The sequence below is a fragment of the Pecten maximus genome, chromosome 10 (assembly GCF_902652985.1).
Source record: "Pecten maximus chromosome 10, xPecMax1.1, whole genome shotgun sequence".
Lineage (NCBI taxonomy): Eukaryota > Metazoa > Mollusca > Bivalvia > Pectinida > Pectinidae > Pecten > Pecten maximus.
Window position 1 is genome coordinate 16,180,043 of NC_047024.1, and position 16,008 is coordinate 16,196,050.

Genomic DNA, 16,008 nt, shown 5'->3' on the forward strand with positions numbered 1-16,008 from the left:
TACACCCTCCCCACGATATATACAACAGTGGTACACCCTCCCCACGATATATATACACAACAGTGGTACACCCTCCCCACGATATATATACAACAATGGTACACCCTCCCCACGATATATATACAACAGTGGTACACCCTCCCCACGATATATATACAACAGTGGTACACCCTCCCCACGATATATACAACAGTGGTACACCCTCCCAACGATATATACATACAACAGTGGTACACCCTCCCCACGATATATATACATACAACAGTGGTACACCCTCCCCACGATATATACATACAACAGTGGTACACCCTCTCCACGATATATACATACAACAGTGGAACACCCTCCCCACGATATATATACAACAGTGGTACACCCTCCCCACGATATATACATACAACAGTGGTACACCCTCCCCACGGTATATATACACAACAGTGGTACACCCTCCCCACGATATATACAACAGTGGTACACCCTCCCCACGATATATATACAACAGTGGTACACCCTCCCCACGATATATATACAACAGTGGTACACCCTCCCCACGATATATATACAACAGTGGTACACCCTCCCCACGATATATATACACAACAGTGGTACACCCTTCCCACGGTATATATACACAACATTTGTACACCCTCCCCACGATATATACAACAGTGGTACACCCTCCCCACGATATATATACACAACAGTGGTACACCCTCCCCACGATATATATACAACAGTGGTACACCCTCCCCACGATATATACAACAGTGGTACACCCTCCCCACGATATATATACAACAATGGTACACCCTCCCCACGATATATATACAACAGTGGTACACCCTCCCCACGATATATATACAACAGTGGTACACCCTCCCCACGATATATACAACAGTGGTACACCCTCCCCACGATATATACATACAACAGTGGTACACCCTCCCCACGATATATATACATACAACAGTGGTACACCCTCCCCACGATATATACATACAACAGTGGTACACCCTCTCCACGATATATACATACAACAGTGGAACACCCTCCCCACGATATATATACAACAGTGGTACACCCTCCCCACGATATATACATACAACAGTGGTACACCCTCCCCACGATATACATACAACAGTGGTACACCCTCCCCACGATATATATATACAACAGTGGTACACCCTCCCCACGGTATATATACACAACAGTGGTACACCCTCCCCACGATATATACAACAGTGGTACACCCTCCCCACGATATATATACAACAGTGGTACACCCTCCCCACGATATATACAACAGTGGTACACCCTCCCAACGATATATACATACAACAGTGGTACACCCTCCCCACGATATATATACATACAACAGTGGTACACCCTCCCCACGATATATACATACAACAGTGGTACACCCTCTCCACGATATATACATACAACAGTGGAACACCCTCCCCACGATATATATACAACAGTGGTACACCCTCCCCACGATATATACATACAACAGTGGTACACCCTCCCCACGGTATATATACACAACAGTGGTACACCCTCCCCACGATATATACAACAGTGGTACACCCTCCCCACGATATATATACAACAGTGGTACACCCTCCCCACGATATATATACAACAGTGGTACACCCTCCCCACGATATATATACAACAGTGGTACACCCTCCCCACGATATATATACACAACAGTGGTACACCCTTCCCACGGTATATATACACAACATTTGTACACCCTCCCCACGATATATACAACAGTGGTACACCCTCCCCACGATATATATACACAACAGTGGTACACCCTCCCCACGATATATATACAACAGTGGTACACCCTCCCCACGATATATACAACAGTGGTACACCCTCCCCACGATATATATACAACAATGGTACACCCTCCCCACGATATATATACAACAGTGGTACACCCTCCCCACGATATATATACAACAGTGGTACACCCTCCCCACGATATATACAACAGTGGTACACCCTCCCCACGATATATACATACAACAGTGGTACACCCTCCCCACGATATATATACATACAACAGTGGTACACCCTCCCCACGATATATACATACAACAGTGGTACACCCTCTCCACGATATATACATACAACAGTGGAACACCCTCCCCACGATATATATACAACAGTGGTACACCCTCCCCACGATATATACATACAACAGTGGTACACCCTCCCCACGATATACATACAACAGTGGTACACCCTCCCCACGATATATATATACAACAGTGGTACACCCTCCCCACGGTATATATACACAACAGTGGTACACCCTCCCCACGATATATACAACAGTGGTACACCCTCCCCACGATATATATACAACAGTGGTACACCCTCCCCACGATATATATACAACAATGGTACACCCTCCCCACGATATATATACAACAGTGGTACACCCTCCCCACGATATATATACAACAGTGGTACACCCTCCCCACGATATATACAACAGTGGTACACCCTCCCCACGATATATACATACAACAGTGGTACACCCTCCCCACGATATATATACATACAACAGTGGTACACCCTCCCCACGATATATACATACAACAGTGGTACACCCTCTCCACGATATATACATACAACAGTGGAACACCCTCCCCACGATATATATACAACAGTGGTACACCCTCCCCACGATATATACATACAACAGTGGTACACCCTCCCCACGATATACATACAACAGTGGTACACCCTCCCCACGATATATATATACAACAGTGGTACACCCTCCCCACGGTATATATACACAACAGTGGTACACCCTCCCCACGATATATACAACAGTGGTACACCCTCCCCACGATATATATACAACAGTGGTACACCCTCCCCACGATATATACAACAGTGGTACACCCTCCCCACGATATATATACAACAGTGGAACACCCTCCCCACGATATATATACAACATTGGTACACCCTCCCCACGATATATATACAACAGTGGTACACCCTCCCCACGATATATATACAGCAGTGTACACCCTCCCCACGATATATATACAACAGTGGTACACCCTCCCAACGATATATATACAACAGTGGTACACCATCCCCACGATATATATCCAACAGTGGTACACCCTCCCCCTGATATATACTTAATAACGGGCGACATTCTATTGATCTGTCACCCAATTTGTATTCATATCGACTGTATACTACCATTTGGTAACCGTTCAATGCTTATATTTACATTCATAATTTTTGTTATTTACTGTAGCTTAAGACGCGTTTAAATTTGCCGCTTCCCCTATCACTGACGTCATCAGGTTCAAATACCGGAACAGCCGAAACTGCCAGAAGGATTAATATAGTCCCTCATGTCGTTATTAATGGAAAACACATACAATGGTTTTACACAAATTTGGCTTTATTTTCTATTTCATATACGTTTGTAGATATCGTCAAATTATTCACAATTGCATAATTTCTGATTGTTTAAAATCCAAGCCGTTTTTCGGCGCAATGCTATACGGTTAACATTTAGAAGTGATGCGGCTTTGAACGGGTATTGCACAGGACAGACGCGATTCCTCGGAAATACTTCAGTTTCTATCGACTGGATTAACATTGTTTTCAGAAGAATATCAGTTCTTAAATTCTAAATGAAAGTCGTCTTGACAGTAGGTGAAAACGATTCCAAAGATATTTCGTTCGAAAAAGATTCAAGTCTAACCAGTCGCATCTTAGCAGACGATTTTCTACTTCACAGGGGCTCGATTTTGTAAGGTAGGCCTTTAACATAAGTGAATAACCACAAAACTAAAATCCAATATACATACACAACCGGAAACCATGTCGATGCTCCCGATTTTTACTTTATTTTAATTTTATAAATACTGGACTTTTAATGTTGTCGTGTCCTACATTTCTGAAAATTCGGAAACGAGCCCCTGTGAGTGTGACGACATTGACAATTCGATCATTCTTAGATCAAGAACGGCGCTTATAGCTATTTTGTGTTGATTACATTTTGTTTTAATCATAAAATATTACTCTCATAACTTGTGAAGTTGCTTTATTTTTTGCGCTGTGGATAATAAATGCTAGCATTCGAAATCTCTCCAGGCCGAAAGTAACTGGCGGCCATTGTTTTGACCAGCAACACCTGGGGCTGTATTCCTACTCTGACCGAATCACTGTAAATTGTAGTATACAGTCTCATGAATACAATTTGGTTTACTAACGACATATAGGCAAATGCAACACAGAATGTAAATATACAACAATGGTACACCCTCCCCACGATATATATACAACAGTGGTACACCCTCCCCACGATATATATACACAACTGTGGTACACCCTCCCTACGATATATATACATCAGTGGTACACCCTCCCCACGATATATATACAACAGTGGTACACCCTCCCCACGATATATATATATACAACAGTGGTACACCCTCCCCACGATATATATATATACAACAGTGGTACACCCTTCCCACGATATATAAACAACAGTGGTACACCCTCCCCACGATATATATACAGCAGTGTACACCCTCCCCACGATATATATACAACAGTGGTACACCCTCCCCACGATATATATATATACAACAGTGGTACACCCTCCCCACGATATTTATATAAACAACAGTGGTACACCCTCCCCATGATATACATACAACAGTGGTACACCCTCCCCACGATATATACACAACAGTGGTACACCTTCCCCACGATATATATACAACTGTGGTACACCCTCCCCACGATATATATACAACAGTGGTACACCCTCCCCACGATATATACACAACAGTGGTACACCCTCCCCACGATATATATACACAACAGTGGTACACCCTCCCCACGATATATATACAACAGTGGTACACCCTCCCCACGATATATATACAACAGTGGAACACCCTCCCCACGATATATACACAACAGTGGTACACCCTCCCCACGATATATACACAACAGTGGTACACCCTCCCCACGATATATACACAACGGTGGTACACCCTCCCCACGGTATATATATACACAACAGTGGTACACCCTCCCCACGATATATACAACAGTGGTACACCCTCCCCACGATATATACAACAGTGGTACACCCTCCCCACGATATATACAACAGTGGTACACCCTCACCACGATATATTTACAACAGTGGTACACCCTCCCCACGATATATATATACAACAGTGGTACACCCTCCCCATGATATACATTCAACAGTGGTACACCCTCCCCACGATATATACAACAGTGGTAAACCCTCCCCACGATATATACAACAGTGGTACACCCTCCCCACGATATATATACAACAGTGGTACACCCTCCCCACGATATATACATACAACAGTGGTACACCCTCCCCACGATATATACACAACTGTGGTACACCCTCCCCACGATATATATACAACAATGGTACACCCTCCCCATGATATATATACACAACAGTGGTACACCCTTCCCACGGTATATATACACAACAGTGGTACACCCTCCCCACGATATATACAACAGTGGTACACCCTCCCCACGATATATATACAACAGTGGCACACCCTTCCCACGATATATATACAACAGTGGCACACCCTCCCCACGATATATACAACAGTGGTACGCCCTCCCCACGATATATACAACAGTGGTACACCCTCCCCACGTTATATATACAACAGTGGCCCACCCTCCCCACGATATATACAACAGTGGTACACCCTCCCCACGATATATATACAACAGTGGTACACCCTCCCCACGATATATGCAACAGTGGTAAACCCTCCCCACGATATATACAACAGTGGTACACCCTCCCCACGATATATATACAACAGTGGTACACCCTCCCCACGATATATATACAACAGTGGCCCACCCTCCCCACGATATATATACAACAGTGGCCCACCCTCCCCACGATATATACAACAGTGGTACACCCTCCCCACGATATATATACAACAGTGGTACACCCTCCCCACGATATATACAACAGTGGTAAACCCTCCCCACGATATATACAACAGTGGTACACCCTCCCCACGATATATACAACAGTGGTACACCCTCCCCACGATATATACAACAGTGGTACACCCTCCCCACGATATATACATACAACAGTGGTACACCCTCCCCACGATATATACAACAGTGGTACACCCTCCCCACGATATATACAACAGTGGTACACCCTCCCCACGATATATATACAACAGTGGTACACCCTCCCCACGATATATATACAACAGTGGTACACCCTCCCCACGATATATATATAACAGTGGTACACCCTCCCCACGATATATATACAACAGTGGTACACCCTCCCCACGATATATATACACAACTGTGGTACACCCTCCCCACGATATATATACAACAGTGGTACACCCTCCCCACGATATATACAACAGTGGTACACCCTCCCCACGATATATATACAACAGTGGTACACCCTCCCCACGATATATATACAACAGTGGTACACCCTCCCCACGATATATACATACAACAGTGGTACACCCTCCCCACGATATATACAACAGTGGTACACCCTCCCCACGATATATATGCAACAGTGGTACACCCTTCCCACGATATATATACAACAGTGGCACACCCTCCCCACGATATATACAACAGTGGTACACCCTCCCCACGATATATATACAACAGTGGTACACCCTCCCCACGATATACATACAACAGTGGTTCACCCTCCCCACGATATATACAACAGTGGTACACCCTCCCCACGATATATATGCAACAGTGGTACACCCTTCCCACGATATATATACAACAGTGGCACACCCTCCCCACGATATATACAACAGTGGTACAACCTCTCCACGATATATATACAACAGTGGTACACCCTCCCCACGATTTATATACAACAGTGGTACACCCTCCCCACGATATATACACAACGGTGGTACACCCTCCCTACGATATATATACAACAGTGGTACACCATCCCCACGATATATATATACAACGGTGGTACACCCTCCCCACGATATATACACAACAGTGGTACACCATCCCCACGATATATACAACAATGGTACACCCTCTCCACGATATATACATACAACAGTGGAACACCCTCCCCACGATATATATACAACCGTGGTACACCCTCCCTACGATATATATACAACAGTGGTACACCCTCCCCACGATATATATACAACAGTGGTACACCCTCCCCACGATATATATACAACAGTGGTACACCCTCCCCACGATATATATACAACAGTGGTACACCCTCCCCACGATATATACAACAGTGGTACACCCTCCCCACGATATATACAACAGTGGTACACCCTCCCCACGATATATATACAACAGTGGTACACCCTCCCCACGATATATATACAACAGTGGTACACCCTCCCCACGATATATATACAACAGTGGTACACCCTCCCCACGATATATACAACAGTGGCACACCCTCCCCACGATATATATACAACAGTGGTACACCCTCCCCACGATATATATACAAAATAGTGGTACACCCTCCCCACGATATATACACAACATTGGTACACCCTCCCCACGATAGATATACAACAGTGGTACACCCTCCCCACGATATATATACAGCAGTGTACACCCTCCCCACGATATATATACAACAGTGGAACACCCTCCCCACGATATATATACAACAGTGGTACACCCTCCCAACGATATATATACAACAGTGGTACACCATCCCCACGATATATATCCAACAGTGGTACACCCTCCCCACGATATATACTTAATAACGGGCGACATTATATTGATCTGTCACCCAATTTGTATTCATATCGACTGTATACTACCATTTGGTAACAGTTCAATGCTTATATTTACATTCATAATTTTTGTTATTTACTGTAGCTTAAGACGCGTTTAAATTTGCCGCTTCCCCTATCACTGACGTCATCAGGTTCAAATACCGGAACAGCCGAAACTGCCAGAAGGATTAATATAGTCCCTCATGTCGTTATTGATGGAAAACACATACAATGGTTTTACACAAATTTGGCTTTATTTTCTATTTCATATACGTTTGTAGATATCGTCAAATTATTCACAATTGCATAATTTCTGATTGTTTAAAATCCAAGCCGTTTTTCGGCGCAATGCTACACGGTTAACATTTAGAAGTGATGCGGCTTTGAACGGGTATTGCACAGGACAGACGCGATTCCTCGGAAATACTTCAGTTTCTATCGACTGGATTTACATTGTTTTCAGAAGAATATCAGTTCTTAAATTCTAAATGAAAGTCGTCTTGACAGTAGGTGAAAACGATTCCAAAGATATTTCGTTCGAAAAAGATTCAAGTCTAACCAGTCGCATCTTAGCAGACGATTTTCAACTTCACAGGGGCTCGATTTTGTAAGGTAGGCCTTTAACATAAGTGAATAACCACAAAACTAAAATCCAATATACATACACAACCGGAAACCATGTCGATGCTCCCGATTTTTACTTTATTTTAATTTTATAAATACTGGACTTTTAATGTTGTCGTGTCCTACATTTCTGAAAATTCGGAAACGAGCCCCTGTGAGTGTGACGACATTGACAATTCGATCATTCTTAGATCAAGAACGGCGCTTATAGCTATTTTGTGTTGATTACATTTTGTTTTAATCATAAAATATTACTCTCATAACTTGTGAAGTTGCTTTATTTTTTGCGCTGTGGATAATAAATGCTAGCATTCGAAATCTCTCCAGGCCGAAAGTAACTGGCGGCCATTGTTTTGACCAGCAACACCTGGGGCTGTATTCCTACTCTGACCGAATCACTGTAAATTGTAGTATACAGTCTCATGAATACAATTTGGTTTACTAACGACATATAGGCAAATGCAACACAGAATGTAAATATACAACAATGGTACACCCTCCCCACGATATATATACAACAGTGGTACACCCTCCCCACGATATATATACACAACTGTGGTACACCCTCCCTACGATATATATACATCAGTGGTACACCCTCCCCACGATATATATACAACAGTGGTACACCCTCCCTACGATATATATACATCAGTGGTACACCCTCCCCACGATATATATACAACAGTGGTACACCCTCCCCACGATATATATACAACAAGTATATATATACTTATCCAATGACGCCCCGTTTTTTTCTTAGATCTTTTGTTGGCGTTATATTGCATACTATGTGATATTTCAAATATCACATATGTGATATCTGAAATATCACATGGCATTTCTGATTGGTCCATGCCTCAGTCTTGAGGCGGGGCCAATTTCAAATGTAGGCGTGACAAATGAACAAAGACAGGAAATGCATTTCAAACAAAATTTAATGAAATACGAGTGCCGTTTAGAAATTTTCCGTCTTCTTTCTTCACCTTGTATGCACGTACAGCCCTGCTGCGATGTACCGTTCTGTCCATAATGAGTTGTTCATCAAAACCTGACCAAACAGAATATAAAACCCTGTTCATATTTTATTAAGTAAAATCTATTTTAACAGGTCAGTAAAAAAAAGCATACATTACATGATTACATATAAAATTTCAGTCATTTAAAAAAAAATGGTTATACAGATAATACGCTAAATGTAACAATATACTTTCGTTGCACACAAATCCTATCATAAACAAAATAGTGATGAAAATGATAACAAGACGAGTGGATAGAAATACCGATTAACCGATTCATTGATTTCTTTAAACAATTTCACGGATTTTGAAAGGATTTTGTGACATTGTGAACGTCGAAATTTACGAAAAATATTTCATTTCACAATTTGTTCAAACGATATGATTTTAGACTTACCTGCTTGGTAAAGGGAAGTAGCGCAGGTCCTCTTTCCGGAATGGTTTATGTAATTTCCCTCGAATCCTGCAGCCTTTCACATGTTTTTCACATTACCATTCAGTTCATTTACAACAATTGGCTGAGCTAATTCCTTGGTATCAACTATTCCAATGTCAGTAGCTACCGTGTCACTATCTTCAAGTTCATACTCATACTTATCTACGGCCTGTGATAATGTTATATCGTCGAGGTCAGTGAACACATCGACATCAGTGATCAGTACCTGATCCGTCATGGTTGACAGTCTCACTAGAAATGAATGGGCTACTGTGACAGAAAACAAAACGTGTCAGAAATTGGCGGGAAACATATCACAGTGACAGGTTCTGATCAATTTTATAGCTCCACCCCTAGGCACGTGGGTGACAAAACCTCGGCTGTCATTGGATAAAACAGATACAAAATGGGTACTCGTGACGTATCGCATATATCACACTCGTGCTACGCACTCGTGTGATATATCCGATACATCACTCGTACCCATTATGTATCTATTACAACAGTGGTACACCCTCCCCACGATATATATATATATACAACAGTGGTACACCCTCCCCACGATATTTATATATACAACAGTGGTACACCCTCCCCATGATATACATACAACAGTGGTACACCCTCCCCACGATATATATACACAACAGTGGTACACCCTCCCTACGATATATATACAACAGTGGTACACCCTCCCCACGATATATATATATACAACAGTGGTACACCCTCCCTACGATATATATACAACAATGGTACACCCTCCCCACGATATATACACAACAGTGGTACACCCTCCCCACGATATATATACAACAATGGTACACCCTCCCCACGATATATATACAACAGTGGTTCACCCTCCCCACGATATATATACAACAGTGGTACACCCTCCCCACGATATATATACAACAGTGGTACACCCTCCCCACGATATATATACAACAGTGGTACACCCTCCCCACGATATATATACAACAGTGGTACACCCTCCCCACTATATTTATAGACAACAGTGGTAACCCTCCGTTTATTGTAATTTTGTGTGTACAATTGCTCTTTTTGGAGAAAACGTTATTGAAGTAATTTGAATTAATTAATTTTTTTGAGGAAAGCAAGTGAAAAGGCTGCTTTTATTGGATAAAATGGCGCTTTTCCCCAAAAACGAAAATAGGGAAAGGTGTTGTGAATAATACTTATCCGTTTGGAAATGCATCAATCTATACAAAACAAAAACAAAAAAAATAACAAAAAAAAAAAAAAAAAAAAAAAAACCCCGTTAAAATGCGTCTGGCAAAGAGGGAGATGAAAACAAAACGAAGCAAAAACAAAACTTGTATGTACCACTGTATCACGCACACTCGCCTCCAGGAAGAGGTCGCCATCGGCTCTGACAGAGGACTATTTCTTCTTCAATCTGCCAAATTTATTAGCGACGACATTTCTCTGTTTTTTTGTTATAACTATTAAAAAGTCGTACGATCTCTTGATTGACGAAATTTTAAAAAATAAATGAATAAGTAAACAACGTTTAAAATGCATCTTTCAATTTGGATTTCTTTATTGATGAACCATTGAAACGCCTGGAAAAAAACTTTATATAATCTTGCCAAGACAAGCTAACGAGAAATTTGTTTCATAGGCTTATGAGTTTAAATATAATTAGTCTTGTCGGATATCTTTAATTCGTTTTAGGCCGAAAGTGGTTTTTCTATCGTCTAAGATTATGTGTGTTTGTTAATCATATCGTAAAATCTCTTTCTGCTCAAAGAAAAATCCCATAATCCTGGAATCTGATATGGCGGATCAATCAGAATGTGTACCTGGTTGTTATGACAACGAGGCCTTACTCAATGTTGTGTTAGATAAACTTAAATACACGAAACCATTTATAAAAGGAAGAAAATGTTTTAGAACATCTTAAACTTTAGTTTATCTTACGATTCATTTTCTAGTTTTCAAAACGGGAGCATAATTATAATAACACTGTTTGGTAAGGGAATGTTTCAGGCTTAAAGATGATAGTCCGTTAGTAGCTAAGGAAATGTGATGGAAATCGCTATAACTGATAAAATATGAATTTTTTAGATGTTGATGATAGTAAAACAACGTTCATTAAACACAGAGCTTTCTTGTTCTTAGAAACTGACATACGTAACTTACATCGGCGTGAAGAAGTGTACTCAAAATTGTAGTGGTAGAGGCAAAGGAAGCATGTCAAAGGCCTGGTGATTAGGGTTTGTAGAAGGAAGCGCCTTCTCGTTCGTTTGACGGGTCTTATGTTCCGATGTTGTGTGGCTGTTCGCCATGATCAAGGCCTTGTCAAAAGATATTTGAGAGCGTTACTTCTATTAGAATTTCAGTTGAGGGGGAGGTTACATTCACCTGCCAATGGTAATTCATCATGTATTATAATGCATTGAAAGCTGGTGTGTCGAAGCTGCGGTACATATGATCTTGTCCTAAAGCTGGTGTATCGAAGCTGCGGTACATATGATCTTGTCCTAAAGCTAGTGTATCGAAGCTGTGGTACATATGATCTTGTCCTAAAGCTGGTGTATCGAAACTGCCGTACATATGATCTTGTCCTAAAGCTGGTGTATCGAAGCTGCGGTACATATGATCTTGTCCTAAATGTGGTGTATCGAAGCCGCGGTACATATGATCTTGTCCTAAAGCTGGTGTATCGAAACTGCGGTACATATGATCTTGTCCTAAAGCTGGTGTATCGAAACTGCCGTACATATGATCTTGTCCTAAATGTGGTGTATCGAAGCTGCGGTGCATATGATCTTGTCCTAAATGTGGTGTATCGAAGCTGCGGTACATATGATCTTGTCCTAAAGACTATACGCCAGTTGGTACCTTCTCAAATTGTTTCCTCGTGCGATAGTGTGTTTACACATCAATGTTCCGCGGTGAAATGTCCGGAACTTTCCCCATACCGCACGGCAGATTCAATTCCATGTAAGTGTTAATTCAATCTAAATAATTCAACAGTTGTGCATTCAAAAACAGTGTCGTGTTACAAAATGATAAAAACATGACGAGAAGTGTAGAAAATTAATAAGCACTTTTTACCAATACTTTTCTGATCGTCAAACAACGAATCAGAGTATGCTTTACAATTAACACTGACACTTGATACCGACCGACCTTGTGACCTAAGTATATGATTTTAGCAGCCTTAAAAACAAAATGAGAGCTGGTTCAATAGAATAAAATGAAGTACACTGCATTATGCAACTTATTTTTCTTTCCCGTTGGTGAGCCTACGGACCTAAAGTGCTGATAATAGAAAGCAATTAAAAAAAATCTAGATAGATCAAACGAAAGGCCAAAATTTGGACGGGGAGATGCACACGCCCCATAATTCAATAAATTTGATTTCAAGAGTATATTTGCAATACATTTTTAATATTTCATTTCAAACATTAAATAAATCAGTAAATTCTTAGTAAAAATGTTGGAAGGAATTAAAAGCAGGTTTGGAAAATCTATAGCTTTGATGTTGTATATTAAAATGTACACAAAATTGCAGAAAACCGATTTCCATTTTATGAATTCACAGTTTTCAACATAAAAGCTCAATAATTTATAAGGCAGGACAGATCTGTCCTATCAATGGTTCATTTGATGATATATTAAATGTCAGCTGTCAATTGTAAATTGTCAATTCCCCACGGAGCATTTTTTGGTAAACGAATATGATGTACATGACGAGCCGACTTCTCCAAGCGAGTAAGGTATGTTTCAGCTCTTCTCGAAGGTGATGTTCTACCCGATCGTGACTATATACACACTAACAAGAAAAAACTCAACAACTTTATTGAATGAATAAGGCCACCCTCACAAGAGGGTGACAAAACATACAAGATTATGAGATGAAATATATACGAACATGTTTATGCCCTGTTCCTGTGTGGTCGTTGACTTCATTGGCTGTTGTCGGCCTATCATACCTAGCTTTATAGTGCGTTGTATATTCGGACACCTTTTACAACATTTGTGTTATCAATAAAATGGTATTTATATCGATACACAGCGTGAAAGCTATTTATAGCAGCACGTATTTGTGATAGCTCTGGCAGTATTTATAATACAGTGTTGTTTAGAAAACATTCTCGTTTTCACATTAGGTTTGGATTTGTATTGTTTAACGCCCTATCAACAGCTAAGGACGGGTCCTCTGTGTACGAAATGCATGCGTGTAGTGTAGGTATGTGGGTAGGGGGGATGCGGCATGTTGCTGTTTTTCTGCTTGTGATAAGAAATTAAAACGGACTTTATAGTGTTATAAGCTTACTGCTGAAGACGTCCAGCAGGACAACTCATGTGATCACATTATAATATCAACGTTCCAACTAGTCATCCTCCTCCCAAAATGCTGAGCGTTAAGCAGGAGAAGCAGCTACCATTTTATAGAATCAGGTATGTCTCGGCCACGGGACTGAACCCGAAACCTTCCTCACAGGGACAAACGCTCATCTAAAGACCAAAAATGAGGCATTGTCGAGAGAGACATTAGGAAGGAAGACGTTGTTAGAAAGATGAGAGCAGATCAGATAAAAAAAACCGTCACCTTAACGAACCATGTATGGGAGCATGTACAAGTTAGTGTAAATGGTGAATATAAATGTTGATACGGTGTGACAAAGGACTTTTCAGCCATGCTTACGGTGGCCGTCTTTAGGTCTACCGCGGTTTTACCATTTGGAACAAGATTTGTTCAATATTGATGGGGAAGGAAAAGGGACTCTGCTTTCAATGTTTTCTGCTATTGTTCAGCAGACAACCATTGCATGTTTTCCTGGTCCATACGGAGGTTGTCGAGCCCTAAGTTTGTCAGTGTGAATGCTTAGGGGTTGTAAGCAACTGCAGGTTCCCTGCGGAACCGGGTCATTTGTGTGGTGACTTTGTTCACTACATGTATGATATGGGTTTCGCTGACATTATACCAGATGAACTTAAGGCGATGCGATGTCATGTGGTTTACTCATCACCTTAATCTTTGGTCCACAAGACATATACGTCGGCTAGTAGGAAAAATTTGCTTATTACCTCTAGGATCGAGTGATTTGCTGTTGTTAGTTCTTTGTGATATTCTGACTCGAAAGAGTGAGAGTATAGGTCACCATTCTCGACTTCAGGTCCCCTGGTACCCTTGAGTTTGTCTGGCATAAAGAGAAAACTTAATAATCGTGGAACGATGTCATTTGTTACGAAACACAGCAAAACAATGATGTACACGATTTGTAAACCAGGGTATCTTTGTTATAAGATTAAATAAAACGCGATATCTTTTCTTATCAAATCAATCAAACCAGGATATATTTTGCTATAAAACAAAATGAACCACATTATCATTTGTTATACTATACAGATAAACAACGATATCAATTGTTATAATATACAGCAAACCCACGATATCAATTGTTATAATATACAGTAAAACCACAATATCAATTGTTATAATATACAGCAAACCCACGATATCAATTGTCATAATATACAGTAAAACCACAATATCAATTGTTATAATATACAGCAAACCCACGATATCAATTGTCATAATATACAGCAAACCCCCGATATCAATTGTTATAATATACAGTAAAACCACGATACCAATTGTTATGATAGACAGTAAAACCACGATATCAATTGTTATAATAGACAGTAAAACCACGATATCATTTGTTATAATAGACAGTAAAACCACGATATCAATTGTTATAATATACAGTAAAAACACGATATCAATTGTTATAATATTCAAGTAAACCTTGATATCATTTGTTATAATGTATAGTAAAACAAAGGTATCAATTGTTATAATGTAAAGTTATGTTATGATATAAAATAATATCACGACGTCATTTTGTATATAACACAAATAAGCTGTACAATCTTGCTGTTATATACTGTTATACACTGTTATACAATGTATATTTAATGCGTTTATATATATCTACTCACTTTATTAAAAAACAAAACAACACACTTTGTAAACCAAAAAACGGTAAAACGTTGAGGTATAATGAGTTTT

At 40.5% G+C, this 16,008-nt stretch overlaps 1 long non-coding RNA gene across 1 annotated transcript; it reads right to left on the reverse strand.

Moving 5' to 3' along the window:
- Nucleotides 1–9,421: 9,421 nt before the first annotated feature.
- LOC117336852 lies at nucleotides 9,422–10,228 on the reverse strand. The gene is made up of 2 exons (XR_004534669.1): nucleotides 9,918–10,228; nucleotides 9,422–9,552 (listed from the first exon to the last, which is right to left on the reverse strand). It is a non-coding gene; the product is annotated as an uncharacterized LOC117336852 (long non-coding RNA).
- Between the last annotated feature and the right edge of the window lie 5,780 nt (nucleotides 10,229–16,008).